The 17,620-nt window shown below is 44.5% G+C and overlaps 1 long non-coding RNA gene across 1 annotated transcript; it reads left to right on the forward strand.

Annotated features, from left to right (window-relative positions):
- Positions 1–2,590: 2,590 nt before the first annotated feature.
- Positions 2,591–4,209, forward strand: LOC139559911 (uncharacterized). The gene is made up of 4 exons (XR_011671845.1): positions 2,591–2,762; positions 3,261–3,368; positions 3,467–3,543; positions 3,782–4,209. It is a non-coding gene; the product is annotated as an uncharacterized lncRNA (long non-coding RNA).
- The last annotated feature ends 13,411 nt before the right edge of the window (positions 4,210–17,620 follow it).

Genomic DNA, 17,620 nt, shown 5'->3' on the forward strand with positions numbered 1-17,620 from the left:
CAGATTGAATTTACGAACACACCCTGAGTTCTAATCACGCCTGCTCCTTTGCAAACAACTGGAATGATGAACAGTCGTTTGTTCGTTATGTTATCCTGCGTCCCCTGGATTTGTTTTTTAGCAGCAAATTCACCACTCTCAAACGGCTAACTCTGTCCTCTCGCGGAACAGGCCGAACAAACTACCCCAGCTCGGAGTCGGCTCACTAGAGAAGTAGATAATGGATACATCTCTGATAGTTTAAAACTATCAAGTGCAGTGAGACAGGGTTGCTCGCTCTCACTGTATCTATCTGGAATTGGAATTGAAATACGAGCTATAAAGTTAATAAATAGTATAAAGATCGAAGGATTAGACATGTATGAATTTATGACCAAGATTTCTACCTTTGCAGAAGATGCCACCTTCCATCTCTGTCCTCGAGCGGCCTCCATAAGTGCACTCACCAAAGATTTAGATGGTTTTGCCAATCTATCCGGTCTGAAACCAAATCATGACAAGTGCTCACTACTTTGACTGGGATCTTTAAGAAACTCCAACTTTGTATTACCATGTAGTGTACCAAAGACGGGCTAGTAAATGTTCTTGTAATACATACCGTGCATTACGAAAGTATTCAGACACTTTCCCTTTTTCTGCATTTTGTTACATTACAGCCTTATTCTAAAATTGATTAAATTAAAGCAAATTATCATTCATCTACACACAATACCCCATAATATTTTTTTTATTGCAAATGTAAAAAAATAACAATACAGAAATACCTTATTTACATAATTATTCAGACCCTTTTCTATGATACTCAGGCGCATCCTGTTTCCATTGATCATCCTTGAGATGTTTCTACAACTTGATTGGAGTCCACCTATGATAAATTCAAATGATTGGACGTGATTTGGAAAGGCACAAACCTGTCTATATAAGGTCCCACAGTTGACAGTGCATTAACAGAGCAAAAACCAAGCTATGAGGACGAAGGAATTGTCTAAAGAGCTCAGAGACAGTATTGTGTTGAGGCACAGATCTGGGGAATGGTACCAAAACATTTCTGCAGCATTGAAGGTCCCCAAGAACACAGTGGCCTCCATCATTCTTAAATGGAAGAAGTTTGGAACCACCAAGACTCTTCCTAGAGCTGGTCACCCGGCTAAACTGAGAAAATGAGGAAGAAGGGCCTTGGTCAGGGAGGTGACCAAGAACCCGTTGGACACTGACAGAGCTCCAGAGTTCCTCTGTGGAGATGGGAGATCCTTCCAGAAGGACAACCATCTCTGCAGCACTCCACTAATCAGGCCTTTATGAATGAGTGTCCAGACAGAAGCCACTCCTCAGTAAAAGGCACATGACAGCCTGCTTGGAGTTTGTCAAAGGGAACCTAAAGACTCTCACACCATGAGAGACACAATTCTGTAGTTTGATGAAACCGAGATTGAACTTTTTGGCCTAAATACCAAGCATCACGTCTAGAGAAAACCTGGCACCATCCCTACGGTGAAGCACGGTGGTGGAAGCATCATGCTGTGGGGATGTTTTTCAGAGGCAGGGACTGGGAGACTAGTCAGGATCGAGGGAAAGATGAACGGAGCAAAGTACAGAGAGATCCTTGATGAAAACCTGCTCCAGGGTGCTCAGGACCTCAGACTGGGGCGAAGGTTCACTTTCCAACAGGACAACGACCCTAAGCAGACAGCCAAGACAGCGCAGGAGTAGCTTCGGGACAAGTTAATGAATATCCTTGAGTGGCCCAGCCAGAGCCTGGACTTGAACCCGATCAAACATCTCTGGAGAGACCTGAAAATAGCTTGTTTGCATGTTTTTACGTTTTTTTTTTACAAACTGGGACAACTGGCAGTGATATGAGAAATACACTTAAATAATATATGATTAAACCTTTCTTTGAAATGCACATATTTTCCATTTGTCAGCTAACCTTTATAGAATTGTATTGTAAATGTGCATAAAAATTATGTACTCTTTGTAAATTAATTTGTACTCCTGGCAATGTGTTTCTGGATATATCCCAATAAAATTGATGGTTGCTTGTCAGAATGATCAATTAGTTGATAATACACTTGTTTTGTTTAAATGCCCAATGTAGTCAAAAAACGTGTTTTTTCTGTGTTTTCTATATATTTCCACACGATGAGGTTGGAATAATACTGTAAAAATTATGATAATGCCCTTTTAGAGTAAGAGCTGTTTGAAAAGGCCACCTGAAGTTTCAGACTGTTTTGGTGGGATGGTGTTTTGGCCTGCCTGGTGACAAAATTCTTGTTTGAGAAATTGCTCTTTGTTAAGAAGCAATTTTTGTTTATTTTTGAAATTTTAATTGAAAACAATCCCAGTAAGGTGCTTAATTGTTACCCAGAAATGATGTGATATTGAGATAAAAAAACGGCTTCATTGGACCTTTAAAAAATACTGGTTGAGGTTTTGACATAAAATCTTGTGAGACAGATATATGGAACACCTTCCTCGTAGCTATTAAAATAGTTCAAGAGGAGGCGGTCAGACCTTTTTCTGAAATCACTTGTGCCTCAAATGAATTTTTGAAAACCTGGGCATTATTTAAAAGGCAAATCCCTCCCACAATGAATAGAGGAGACAACTTCCTCATGCTGAACAAAGATTGTCAGACGGAATCGCTGAACAGAATCTTCCCACATCACAGCTCAGTCGGTGCTCTGTCTTCTGAAACAACATCATGCTTTTCCTATTATTTTGTGTTGGATGTGTTGCTTTGTCTGCAGGGCAATCCTCTGGTAAGTTATCAATTTAACATGTTTTTAATGTTCATGATTTGAAAAGAAAATGTCAGAGGTTTAGTCCAGAAAACAGTGACTGTTGAAGCATGACCAAACTCAGATATCAGTGAAGACGTGTCTTCCAGTCATTAGTAGTGAGCATGAGTAAGTCAACAACAACAAAAATGATGTGTGGAAAAGAATAGAACAATACAATTGAACAAATCAGATGATTGAATGTGGATCAAATGCTGATATTTAAAATATAGTAGGAAGTAGAGAAGTGTGATGACTACTGTGAAAACGACGTTATTTTGTATATTTGTATTGCTTGTTGTGATCATAAAGTAGATATACTAGAATGGGTACTAGTCTGTTTGTGCTATCATTCCACTCCTTATAATGTAATGTTTTGCATAAGACACGGAGTACAGGGAGTGGAATGTTTAGCCTAAAACAGGTTTGGATTTCAGGCTAATGAGAGATACAGCTTCATGTCAATATTTACCCCATCAGCTTCAACTACAATGGGACCAAGGACTATCACGACACAGGTGACAACACCTCCAACTCTTACTACCCCTTACGTGGACCCACCTTTTGGTACTAAACCCCTGGAAAGTGGTGGGTATTTAAGCATAAAGTAAATACATTGAATTATGATACTCGGCTAATTGTCTTTAATTTACTGAAATAATTTGAATATTCTTGCCCAAATATAGGATTTGCAATTCTTCAGATCGCTGTCCAATCTTATCAGGAGCTAAATGAGACCACAGTTGATCCAGTCTTGAGTCAGGTAATATTTAGACCACAGTTGATCCCGTCTTGAGTCAGGTGACATTTCCTCATTCAATCATGGTGGTTTGCTTTTTTTTTCTTTCTTATCTATATCCCAGGTAGCAATGTATGTATATATTTTATATAAAGTTCCAATGCATATGATTTATCTATTATACAAGTATATATATTGGAAAATTAGATCTAGATTAGATGAGCTTGAGTTGAACTAAATAGTGATCTATTTTCTCTACTAGCTCTACAACATCTTTCGGGCACAGCAACCTGATCTGAATATTCGACTGACTGTGAAAACTGTCCAGAAAGTTTGATGGATTATGATCCAAGGCATAGCAGATTGAAGTTCTAATGGTACATCATGTTCTGCAGATGTGAACTATTGTACTGTATTTTCAATGATTTTATGCTGTTTAATATCAGTCATTATATTCATGTTAATAATATATTTGAACGTATCATTTAATTGACTTATATTGACATGCTGCACATTCCTGTCACCATCTGGGGGAGGAGCTGTAATTCAAGAGTTATGTCACAACTTTTCCCACTTTCATAGAATCTTGTCATCTGTTTCCAGTGTTTTCTGATGGATTTGATGTTGGACTGAATAGTCCTAACTACTGTAATCTTTTCTTTGGCTATAAACATGTTACAAATACTGCAACTGTTCTCACACTCATGTTAATTCAACGGATCCAGTGACTTCAAGTCTTTTTTTAACTTCAAACATAAAATTGTTGTGTTTTTAATTAAGTATTCACAAATATCAACGTAAAAAATGTACCATGTACATTTTAGAACGATGTTTGAAACAAAGTCACGTAGGCCTATGTTATTATGAACATACTGAACCAGAGGGCTCCAGAGAGTGTAGCCTACATTTATTTTACCTGAGTAGCCAGCAGCATACCATCCTGCATCCCACTGCTGGCTTACTTCTGAAGCCAATCAGGGTTGTCCTTGGATGGGAGACCAGATGCTGCTGGAAGTGGTGTTGGAGGGCCAGTAGGAGGCACCTTTTCCTTTGGTCTAAAAAAAATATATCCCAATGCCCCAGGGCAGTGATTGGGGAGATTGTCCTGTGTAGGGTGCCATCTTTCGGATGGGATGTTAAATGGGTGTCCTGACTCTGTGGTCACAAAAAATCCCATGGCACTTATCATAAGAGTAGGGGTGTTAACCCTGGTGTTCTGGCTAAATTCCCAATCTGGCCTTCATACCATCATGGCCTCCTAATCATCCCCAGTTTACAATTGGCCCGTTCCTCTCCCCTGTAACTATTCCCCAGGTCGATGCTGTAGATGAGAAAATCCAGTTATTGGTGTAATTCTTTAATTTTACTGAGCCCACTTCCTGCAAAAGCATTAGACAGGCAGGGCTAGAATCAGATTGTGGAGTATGTTTGACATTGGGTGTGTTCGTAAATTCAATCTGGAGAGCCAGAGAGTGCTATGGGCGTTTGTAAATTCAGAGCGTTTCGCTATCGGAGCGCACACTGGACGCCCTGGCCGTGGACTAGGGTTGATACGAGCCTTCTGACCTCACAACGACAGTCAAGCTAACTAGCTAACGTTGGCTAGCTTGCTAGCTACTTCCAGACACAAATGAGAGAACAATCTCACACTGACCATTTTACTCGCCCTAGCATAGCTGGTTAGGCTGTTTTCATGTTATCCAGAGCGTTGGTGACTGGCAACAATTTAATTACACTTTTTTTAACCGACAATTACTGACACCGGCCATTTTCAACCGGTGTTGAGCGTTCATTTATTCTGCGCTCTGGCACACAGACGAGAGTGCTCTGAAATCAGAGTAGATATTATTATTTTTTACCAACGCACCCATTGTATTGTCATTTAGTGAGGACTTGAGTTTCAATTTGTATTACACTTCGAACACACCGACAGTATCAATACGCAAAACAGGACGCAGCATCATCTGGATATGTATGCAACAACAGTTTAACATTTTCCTTCTGCTACCTTTTCTATGAAGCCGTCTACGCAGACAGTTTGACGCATACGTTCGATAAATCCAAGGTATACACCACGCCGAACGCACTGCAACTTATTAAAACATATAGGCCTATGGGCTAGTCTACATGAGGTGTGTGACTATGATTTAAAAAAGTTGCCAAAAAGAGGCTTTGTTTCTTATGCTGGGCATCATTCGCAAGTAATAATATATCATTCACAAGTGGTAGGCTAATATTGTCACCCATCAGACTATTCTTGATTTAATCTTGTCTTTACATATACTACATAATATATGTGTGTAATTTGTTTTGATTTAGAATGGACGCTTTTCCCCGTGGTTTATTTTCATGCCAGCCAGATAGTCTATACTCCTGTTGCAAATATAAGAAATGTGCTTAATATTAGGAAAGTTGAGAAAGAAATATAGTGGGCCTAGCATATAGAAAGTTGATGGGATCCTCCTCTTTTTATTAGCAGCCATCAATCTGTTATCTCAGGCAATTGCATAGCCTATAGAAATGTTGCGCAACATGAGTTCATGGGCTCTCATGAAGTGTTTGATTAGATTTTAAAACACATTTGCATTGCTGTCCGAGTGATTAGAGGGACAATAGAGTAATGAGTACCAGGCAGTTAGAAAGTTTGGTAAGCTACTATTGACCAGCATCAGAGCTTGGAGAAACCTAATTACCGTGACTAAACGATCATCTGGAATTTGACTGCCTCCATGACTCGTGACCGCAGGTGTGGCGGTAATATGGTCACCCCAACAGCCCTAAACGAGAGTTTCTATTGGAGAAATTCAGGTATGTTTATCCCCGTTTTGTTCCGTTTGCTTCCGATTTAAGAAACATTTTTCAACAGGATCGGCGGAATGGATACAATCCTGATCATGCATAGATAGAGCTGCCGCTTTCAAAGAGCGGGACTCTAACCCGGAAGCTTATGAGAAATCCCGCTATGCCCTCCGACAAACCATCAGACAGGCAAAGCATCAATAGAGGACTAAGTTCGAATTGTACTACACCGGCTCCGACGCACGTCGGATGTGGCAGGTCTTGCAAACCATTACAGACTACAAAGGAAAGCACAGCCAAGAGCTGCCCAGTGACACGAGCCTACCAGACGAGCTAAACTACTTCTAAGCTCACTTCAAGGCAAATAACACTGAAACATGCATGAGAGCACCAGCTGTTCCGGACAACTGTGTGATCACGCTCTCCGCAGCCGATGTGAGTAAGACCTTTAAACAGGTCAACATTCACAAGGCCGCAGGGCCAGACGGATTACCAGGATGTGTACTGCGAGCATGCGCTGACCAACTGGCAAGTGTCTTCACTGACATTTTTAACCTCTCCCTGTCCGAGTCTGTAATACCAACATGTTATAAGCAGACCACCATAGTCCCTGTGCCCAAGAACCCTAAGGTAACCTGCCTAAATGACTACCGACCCATAGCACTCACGTCTGTAGCCATGAAGTGCTTTGAAAGGCTGGTCATGGCTCACATCAACACCATTATCCCAGAAACCCTCGACCCACTCCAATTTGCATACCGCCCTTTCCCACCTGGAAAAAAGGAATACCTATGTGAGAATGCTATTCATTGACTACAGCTCAGCGCTCAACACCATAGTGCCCTCAAAGCTCATCACTAAGCTAAGTACCCTGGGACTAAACCATTCCCTCTGCAACTGGATCCTGGACTTCCTGACAGGCCACCCCCAGGTGGTAAGGGTAGGTAACAACACATCCGCCACGCTGATCCTCAACACGGGGCCCCTCAGGGGTGCGTGCTCAGTCCCCTCCTGTATGAGACAGCCTATAGGGAGGAGGTCAGAGACCTGGCCGTGTGGCACCAGGACAACAACCTCTCGCTCAACGTGAGCAATACAAAGGAGATAATTGTGGACTACAGGAAAAGGAGGACCGAGCACGCTCCCATTCTCATCGACGAGGCTGTAGTGGAGCAGGTTGAGAGCTTCATGTTCCTTGGTGTCCACATCACCAACAAACTAACATGTTCCAAGCATACCAAGACAGTCGTGAAGAGGGCACGACAAAACCTATTCCCCCTCAGGAGACTGAAAAGATTTGTCATGGATCCACAAATCCTCAAAAGGTTCTACAGCTGCACCATCGAGAGCATCCTGACTGGTTGCATCATTGCCTGGTATGGCAACTGCTCGGCCTCCGACCGCAAGGCACTACAAATCAAATCAAATCAAATTTTATTAGTCACATACACATGGTTAGCAGATGTTAATGCGAGTGTAGCGAAATGCTTGTGCTTCTAGTTCCGACAATGCAGTAATAACCAACAAGTAATCTAACCTAACAATTCCACAACTACTACCTTACACACACACACAAGTGTAAAGGGATAAAGAATATGTACATAAAGATATATGAATGAGTGGTGGTACAGAACGGCATGGCAGATGCAGTAGATGGTATAGAGTACGGTATATACAGTGGGGAGAACAAGTATTTGATACACTGCCGATTTTGCAGGTTTTCCTACTTACAAAGCATGTACAGGTCTGTAATTTTTATCATAGGTACACTTCAACTGTGAGAGACGGAATCTAAAACAAAAATCCAGAAAATCACAGTGTATGATTTTTAAGTAATTAATTTGCATTTTATTGCATGACATAAGTATTTGATACATCAGAAAAGCAGAACTGAATATTTGGTACAGAAACCTTAGTTTGCAATTACAGAGATCATACGTTTCCTGTAGTTCTTGACCAGGTTTGCACACACTGCAGCAGGGATTTTGGCCCACTCCTCCATACAGACCTTCTCCAGATCCTTCAGGTTTCGGGGCTGTCGCTGGGCAATACGGACTTTTGGCTCCCTCCAAAGATTTTCTATTGGGTTCAGGTCTGGAGACTGGCTAGGCCACTCCAGGACCTTGAGATGCTTCTTACGGAGCCACTCCTTAGTTGCCCTGGCTGTGTGTTTCGGGTCGTTGTCATGCTGGAAGACCCAGCCACGACCCATCTTCAATGCTCTTACTGAGGGAAGGAGGTTGTTGGTCAAGATCTCGCGATACATGGCCCCATCCATCCTCTCCTCAATACGGTGCAGTCGTCCTGTCCCCTTTGCAGAAAAGCAGCCCCAAAGAATGATGTTTCCACCTCCATGCTTCACGGTTGGGATGGTGTTCTTGGGGTTGTACTCATCCTTCTATTCCTCCAAACACGGCGAGTGGAGTTTAGAGCAAAAAGCTCTATTTTTGTCTCATCAGACCACATGACCTTCTCCCATTCCTCCTCTGGATCATCCAGATGGTCATTGGCAAACTTCAGACGGGCCTGGACATGCGCTGGCTTGAGCAGGGGGACCTTGCGTGCGCTGCAGGATTTTAATCCATGACGGCGTAGTGTGTTACTAATGGTTTTCTTTGAGACTGTGGTCCCAGCTCTCTTCAGGTCATTGACCAGGTCCTGCCGTGTAGTTCTGGGCTGATCCCTCACATTCCTCATGATCATTGATGCCCCACGAGGTGAGATCTTGCATGGAGCCCCAGACCGAGGGTGATTGACCGTCATCTTGAACTTCTTCCATTTTCTAATAATTGTGCCAACAGTTGTTGCCTTCTCACCAAGCTGCTTGCCTATTGTCCTGTAGCCCATCCCAGCCTTGTACAGGTCTACAATTTATCCCTGATGTCCTTACACAGCTCTCTGGTCTTGGCCATTGTGGAGAGGTTGGAGTCTGTTTGATTGAGTGTGTGGACAGGTGTCTTTTATACAGGTAACGAGTTCAAACAGGTGCAGTTAATACAGGTAATGAGTGGAGAACAGGAGGGCTTCTTAAAGAAAAACTAACAGGTCTGTGAGAGCCGGAATTCTTACTGGTTGGTAGGTGATCAAATACTTATGTCATGCAATAAAATGCAAATGAATTACTTAAAAATCATACAATGTGATTTTCTGGATTTTTGTTTTAGATTCCGTCTCTCGCAGTTGAAGTGTACCTATGATAAAAATGACAGACCTCTACATGCTTTGTAAGTAGGAAAACCTGCAAAATCGGCAGTGTATCAAATACTTGTTCTCCCCACTGTACATATGAGATGAGTACTGTAGGGTATGTAAACATAAAGTGGCATAGTTTAAAGTGGCTAGTGGTACATGTATTACATAAAGATGGCAAGATGCAGTAGATGATATAGAGTACAGTATATACATATGAGATGGGTAATGTAGGGTATGTAAACATTATATTAAGTGGCATTGTTTAAAGTGGCTAGTGGTACATTTTTACATAATTTCCATCAATTCCCATTTTTAAAGTGGCTGGAGTTGAGTCAGTATGTTGGCAGCGGCCGCTAAATGTTAGTGGTGGCTGTTTAACAGTCTGATGGCCTTGAGATAGAAGCTGTTTTTCAGTCTCTCGGTCCCTGCTTTGATGCACCTGTACTGACCTCGCCTTCTGGATGATAGCGGGGTGAACAGGCAGTGGCTTGGGTGGTTGTTGTCCTTGATGATCTTTATGGCCTTCCTGTGACATCGGGTGGTGTAGGTGTCCTGGAGGGCAGGTAGTTTGCCCCCGGTGATGCGTTCTGCAGACCTCACTACCCTCTGGAGAGCCTTACGGTTGTGGGCGGAGCAGTTGCCGTACCAGGCGGTGATACAGCCCGACAGGATGCTCTCGATTGTGCATCTGTAGAAGTTTGTGAGTGCTTTTGGTAGTGCAGAGGGTAGTGCGAATGGCACAGTACATCACTGGGGCCAAGCTTCCTGCCATCCAGGACCTCTATACCAGGCGGTGTCAGAGGAAGGCCCTAAAAATGGTCAAAGACTCCAGCCACCCTAGTCATAGACTGTTCTCTCTGCTAACTCATGGCAAGCGGTACCATAGCGCCAAGTCTAGGTCCAAGAGGCTTCTAAATAGCTTCAACCTGCAAGGCATGAAACTACCGAACATCTAATCAAATGGCTACCCAGACTATTTGGATTGCCCCCCCCCCCCCCCCCTTTTACACTGCTGCACTCTCTGTTATTATCTATGCATAGTCACTTTAATAATTCTACCTACATGTACATATTACCTCAAATACCTCGACTAACCGGTGCCCCCTCACATTGATTCTGTACCCATACCAGTACCCTCTGTATATAGCCTCACTGTTGTTATTTTAATCCTTTAAATATTTGTTACTTTTATTTCTCATTCTTATTTTTTTTAGGTATATACGTAATTTTTTATATATTTATTTATTTTTAACTGCATTGTTGGTTAGGGCTTGTAAGTAAGCATTTCACTGTAAGGTGAAATGTACACCTGTTCTATTCGGCACATGTGACAAATACATTTTTATTTGATTTGAGACACAGTTCACTTTCATAGAAGCCACGTTGTATTCCGTCTAGCATCTATGTGCTCTTCTCCTCTCACCTCTTCCCTTGGCTTGTGGACTTGCATAACACATCAACTGTATGTGTAACGCGCTTCCTCCTTCTCCTCATCAGAAGAGGAGTAGCATGGATTTGACCAACGTGCAGCGGGTTTTGAATACATCATGAAACTTTATTTACAAGACAAAACTAAACACACGAAGAACACTTGAATATTTTACAAAACAACAAAACGAAGAAGACAGACCTGAACGAGAGTACTTACATAAAACACGAAGAACGCACGGACAGGGAAAACAGACTACACAAAAACCGAACAAACGCTACAGTCCCGTGTGGTACACCGACAAGGACACAGGAGACAATCACCCACAAACAAACAGTGAGAACAACCTACCTTAATATGACTCTCAATTAGAGGAAAACGCAAAACACCTGCCTCTAATTAAGAGCCATACCAGGCAACCCAAAACCAACATAGAAACAGCAAACATAGACTGCCCACCCAAAACTCACGCCCTGACCATCACACACATACAAAACAACAGAAAACAGGTCAGGAACGTGACAGAACCCCCCCCCTCAAGGTGCGAATGCCGGGCGCACCAGCACAAAGTCCAGGGGAGGGTCTGGGTGGGCATCTGACCACGGTGGTGGCTCAGGCTCCGGACGCTGTCCCCACACCACCATAGTCACTCCCCGCTTCTGTATCCCCCTCCCAATGACCACCCTCCAACTAAACCCACCTAGATGAAGGGGCAGCATCGGGATAAGGGGCAGCAGCTCCGGGATAAGGGGCAGCAGCTCCGGGCTGAGGGACTCCGGCAGGTCCGGGCTGAGGGACTCCGGCAGGTCCGGGCTGAGGGACTCCGGCAGGTCCGGGCTGAGGGACTCCGGCAGGTCCGGGCTGAGGGACTCCGGCAGGTCCGGGCTGAGGGACTCCGGCAGGTCCGGGCTGAGGGACTCCGGCAGGTCCGGGCTGAGGGACTCCGGCAGGTCCGGGCTGAGGGACTCCGGCAGGTCCGGGCTGAGGGACTCCGGCAGGTCCGGGCTGAGGGACTCCGGCAGGTCCGGGCTGAGGGACTCCGGCAGGTCCTGGCTGAGGGACTCCGGCAGGTCCTGGCTGAGGGACTCCGGCAGGTCCTGGCTGAGGGACTCCGGCAGGTCCTGGCTGGACGGCTCTGGCAGGTCCTGGCTGGACGGCTCTGGCAGGTCCTGGCTGGACGGCTCTGGCTGGACGGCTCTGGCTGGTCCTGGCTGGACGGCTCTGGCTGGTCCTGGCTGGACGGCTCTGGCTGATCCGGTCTGGCGGAAGGCTCTGGCTGATCCGGTCTGGCGGAAGGCTCTGGCTGATCCGGTCTGGCGGAAGGCTCTGGCTGATCCGGTCTGGCGGAAGGCTCTGTAGGCTCTTGGCAGACTGGCGGCTTTGCAGGCTCATGGCAGACGGGCAGCTTTGCAGGCTCATGGCAGACGGGCAGTTCAGGCGCCGTTGGGCAGACGGGCAGTTCAGGCGCCGCTGGGCAGACGGGCAGTTCAGGTGCCGCTGGGCAGACGGGCAGTTCAGGCGCCGCTGGGCAGACGGGCAGTTCAGGCGCCGCTGGGCAGACGGGCAGTTCTGTAGGGAGGAGACGGAGAGACAGCCTGGTGCGCGGTACCGGAACTGGAGGCACTGGGCTGGAGACACGCACCATAGGGAGAGTGCGTGGAGGAGGAACAGGGTTCTGGAGATGCACTGGAAGCCTGGTGCGTGGTGTCGGCACTGGTGGTACTAGGCTGGGGCGGGAAGGTGGCGCCGGATATACCGGACCGTGAAGGAGGACACGTGCTCTTGAGCACCGAGCCTCCCCAACCTTACCAGGTTGAATGGTCCCCGTAGCCCTGCCAGTGCGGCGAGGTGGAATAGCCCGCACTGGGCTATGCAGGCGAACCGGGGACACCACCTGTAAGGCTGGTGCCATGTACGCCGGCCCGAGGAGACGTACTGGAGACCAGATACGTTAGGCCGGCTTCATGGCACTCGGCTCGATGCCCAACCTAGCCCTCCCAGTGCGGCAAGGTGGAATAGCCCGCACTGGGCTAAGCACGCGTACTGGGGACACCGTGCGCTTTACCGCATAACACGGTGTCTGACCAGTACTACGTCCTCTTACTCCACGGCAAGCCCGGGGAGTTGGCTCAGGTATCCAACCCGGCTTCGCCACACTCCCCTTTAGCCCCCCCCCCCCCCAAGAAATTTTTGGGTGTTACTCACGGGCCTCCAGCCTTGCTTCCGTGCTGCCTCCTCATAACGTCGCCTCTCCGCTTTCGCTGCCTCCAGCTCCGCTTTGGGGCGGCGACACTCCACTGGCTCTGCCCAGGGTCCTTTACCGTCCAGGATCTCTTCCCATGTCCAATCCTCCTTTTCCCACTGCTGCTGTCGTGGCTGTCCGTTAACCCGCTGCTTGATCTGGGTTTGGTGGGTGATTCTGTAACGGTGTTCCTCCTCCCCTTCATACGAAGAGGAGGAGTAGTGATTCGACCAACATGCAGCGGGTTTTGAATACATCATGAAACTTTATTTACAAGACAAAACTATACACACGAAGAACACTTGAATATTTTACAAAACAACAAAACGAAGAAGACAGACCTGAACGAGAGTACTTACATAAAACACGAAGAACGCACGGACAGGGAAAACAGACTACACAAAAACCGAACAAACGCTACAGTCCCGTGTGGTACACCGACAAGGACACAGGAGACAATCACCCACAAACAAACAGTGAGAACAACCTACCTTAATATGACTCTCAATTAGAGGAAAACGCAAAACACCTGCCTCTAATTAAGAGCCATACCAGGCAACCCAAAACCAACATAGAAACAGCAAACATAGACTGCCCAACCAAAACTCACGCCCTGACCATCACACACATACAAAACAACAGAAAACAGGTCAGGAACGTGACAGTATGTGACCAGGCGAAAAAACCTTTCCATGCCAAACCGCTACACACAGCCTACATCGTTGTCAACATAGTAACTAAAGTAACGTCATAGTCAGCACAGCTAATAGAACTAACGCGTTTGTAAACCCGCTACAATCATGCAGTAACGTTACATTGTACAGTCAAGTAAGCAGTTACACCAGCGGGCCCCGGTGGCAAATAAAATCGTAAAACCAAAAGCTTACCTTGACTTGGAAGAGTTCCAGTGCTGTATTGGAAAATCATAGCCAGCTAGCTAACATAGCATCCCTCTGTTTGAGCAGGGTGTTTCAGTGGGCTAAACTAGCTAGCTGCATTTGCTAGCTAAGTAAGTGAAACTGAAAGTGAAAAAAAAGACACTATTTCTCTCTTGCTTCTCCTTCATTTTGAAAGAAATTGATTTGTTGAAAACTGTTCAACTACTGTCTTTCTCTCTTTTTGAGTCAACTACTCACCACATTTTATGCCCTGCAGTGCTAGCTAGCTGTAGTTTATGCTTCCAGTACTAGATTTATTATCTGATCCTTTGATTGGATGGACTACATGTCAGTTCATGCTGCAAGAGCTCTGATAGGTTGGAGGGCGTCCTCCGGAAGTTGTCATAATTACTGTGTAAGTCTATGGAAGGGGGTGAGAACCATGAGACTCCTAGGTTTTGTATTGAAGTCAATGTACCCAGAGGACGGAAGCTAGCTGTCCTCCGGCTACACCATGGTGCTACACTACAGAGTGCTGTTGATGCTACCGTAGACCTTATTTGGAAAATAGTGTGTTTTATTCAATTCTTTGGTGACGTGATTATATTTAGTATAGTTTTATCTAAAAAGGATAACTTTAATGTTTTACCATTTTTATTTTTATGAAATTCACTGAGGAGCGTCCACTGATGTGGATGTGTTTGTTTTTCAAGGCATGTGTATGTGTTTGGTGTTCAAGGGCTTACCGTCAGGATTTTTAAACAAGACTGCAAGAGGCAAATGTCCATTTCACGATGGACAAAGAGGTACTATTCTGTTTGTAGTCTCTCTAGACAGATGAGTTGCCTCCCACAATGTAACCAATGTTTCAGCATACACTAGGTCTGGAATTTCCGAGACTATTCAGTATGGATAAGCATGGAGTAGCATTAATGGGAAAAATGTACTCTTCCGTATGGGGAATGTAGTGTTAGTGGGGAAAATGTACTCTTCTGTATGAGGAATGTAGGATACCTAGTCAGTTGTACAACTGAAATGTGCCTTCCACATTTAACCCAACCCCTCTGAATCGGAATAGCCTTCATTTTTCAGAACAAGAATAGACTGACGAGTTTCAGAAGAAAGGTCTTTGTTTCTGGCCATTTTGAGCCTGTAATCAAACCCACAAATGCCGATGCTCCAGACACTCAACTAGGCTAAAGAAGGCCAGTTTTATTGTTTCATTTAATCAGCACAACAGTTTTCAGCTGTGCTAACATAATTGTAAAAGGGTTTTCTAATGATCAATTAGCCTTTTAAAATGATCAACTTGGATTAGCTAACACAACGTGCCATTGGAACACCGGAGTGATGGTTGCTGATAATGGGCCTCTGTACGCATATGTAGATATTCCATACAAAAATCAACCGTTTCCAGCTACAATAGTAATTTACAACATTAACAATGTCTACACTGTATTTTTGATCAATTTGATGTTATTTTTCTGGACAAAAAATTGGCTTTTCTTTTAAAAACAAGGACATTTCTAAGTGGCCCCAAACTTTTGAACGGTAGTGTATATAAAAACGTATTCAAATAATTTCTTTGCTCAAGTCATAATAATTCAAATAAAAAATCCATCAATGTCTGTATGTTTAAGAAAGAGATATCTGTTTTTTGATCGGACTGCGTCTCAATCATGACCGTATCTATATGAGGACATCAAGGACCTCTGTAAATTTTCCTAATAAAAAAAAAATTTGATTCATAAAAATATATATTTTGTAGACAATGGAAATCAATTATAGGTCAGCATCTAAATATTGCTCCCAGCATTGATCAAAGCTCAGAACGCTTATATTCTTGGGGTGCGTTCATAAATTCGCTCTGGCTGTCTACTCCGATTCCAGAGCACTGTTGTCTGAGTGTGCCAGAACGCAGAATAACTGATGACTTTCCGAACGGACAATCTGACAATGCTCTGAATTTACGAACACCCAGAGTGCACTCTGGCACTCCAGATTGAATTTACGAACACACCCTGAGTTCTAATCACGCCTGCTCCTTTGCAAACGACTGGAATGATGAACAGTAGTTTGTTCGTTATGTTCCCCTGCGTCCCCTGGATTTCGCAGCAAATTCACCACTCTCTCAAACGGCTAACTCTGCCCTCTTGCAGCACAGGCCGAACAAACTACCCCAGCTCGGAGTCGGCTCACTAGAGAAGTAGATAATGGATACATCTCTGATAGTTTAAAACTATCAAGAGCAGTGAGACAGGATTGCTCACTCTCACTGTATCTATCTCTAATTGGAATTGAAATACTAGCTATAAAGTTAATAAATAGTATAAAGATCGAAGGATTAGACATGTATGGTTTTATGACCAAGATTTCTACCTTTGCAGAAGATGCCATCTCCGTCCTCGAGCGGCCCCCATAAGTGCACTCACCAAAGATTTAGATGGTTTTGCCAATCTATCCGGTCTGAAACCAAATCATGACAAGTGCTCACTACTTTGACTGGGATCTTTAAGAAACTCCAACTTTGTATTACCATGTAATGTACCAAAGACGGGCTAGTAAATGTTCTTGTAATACATACCGTGCATTACGAAAGTATTCAGACACCTTCCCTTTTTCTGCATTTTGTTACATTACAGCCTTATTCTAAAATTGATTAAATTAAAGCCAATTATCATTCATCTACACACAATACCCCATAATATGTTTTTTGTTGCAAATGTAAAAAATAACAATACAGAAATACCTTATTTACATAATTATTCAGACCCTTTTCTATGACACTCAGGCGCATCCTGTTTCCATTGATCATCCTTGAGATGTTTCTACAACTTGATTGGAGTCCACCTATGATTGGACGTGATTTGAAAAGGCACAAACCTGTCTATATAAGGTCCTACAGTTGACAGTGCATTAACAGAGCAAAAACCAAGCTATGAGGACGAAGGAATTGTCTAAAGAGCTCAGAGACAGTATTGTGTTGAGGCACAGATCTGGGGAATGGTACCAAAACATTTCTGCAGCATTGAAGGTCCCCAAGAACACAGTGGCCTCCATCATTCTTAAATGGAAGAAGTTTGGAACCACCAAGACTCTTCCTAGAGCTGGTCACCCGGCTAAACTGAGAAAATGAGGATGAAGGGCCTTGGTCAGGGAGGTGACCAAGAACCCGTTGGACACTGACAGAGCTCCAGAGTTCCTCTGTGGAGATGGGAGATCCTTCCAGACGGACAACCATCTCTGCAGCACTCCACTAATCAGGCCTTTATGGTGGAGTGGCCAGATGGAAGCCACTCCTCAATAAAAGGCACATGACAGCCTGCTTGGAGTTTGTCAAAGGGAACCTAAAGACTCTCACACCATGAGAGACACAATTCTGTAGTTTGATGAAACCGAGATTGAAGTCTTTGGCCTAAATACCAAGCATCACGTCTAGAGGAAACCTGGCACCATCCCTACGGTGAAGCACGGTGGTGGAAGCATCATGCTGTGGGGATGTTTTTCAGAGGCAGGGACTGGGAGACTAGTCAGGATCGAGGGAAAGATGAATGGAGCAAA

This window comes from Salvelinus alpinus, chromosome 30 (assembly GCF_045679555.1).
Source record: "Salvelinus alpinus chromosome 30, SLU_Salpinus.1, whole genome shotgun sequence".
Classification (NCBI taxonomy): domain Eukaryota; kingdom Metazoa; phylum Chordata; class Actinopteri; order Salmoniformes; family Salmonidae; genus Salvelinus; species Salvelinus alpinus.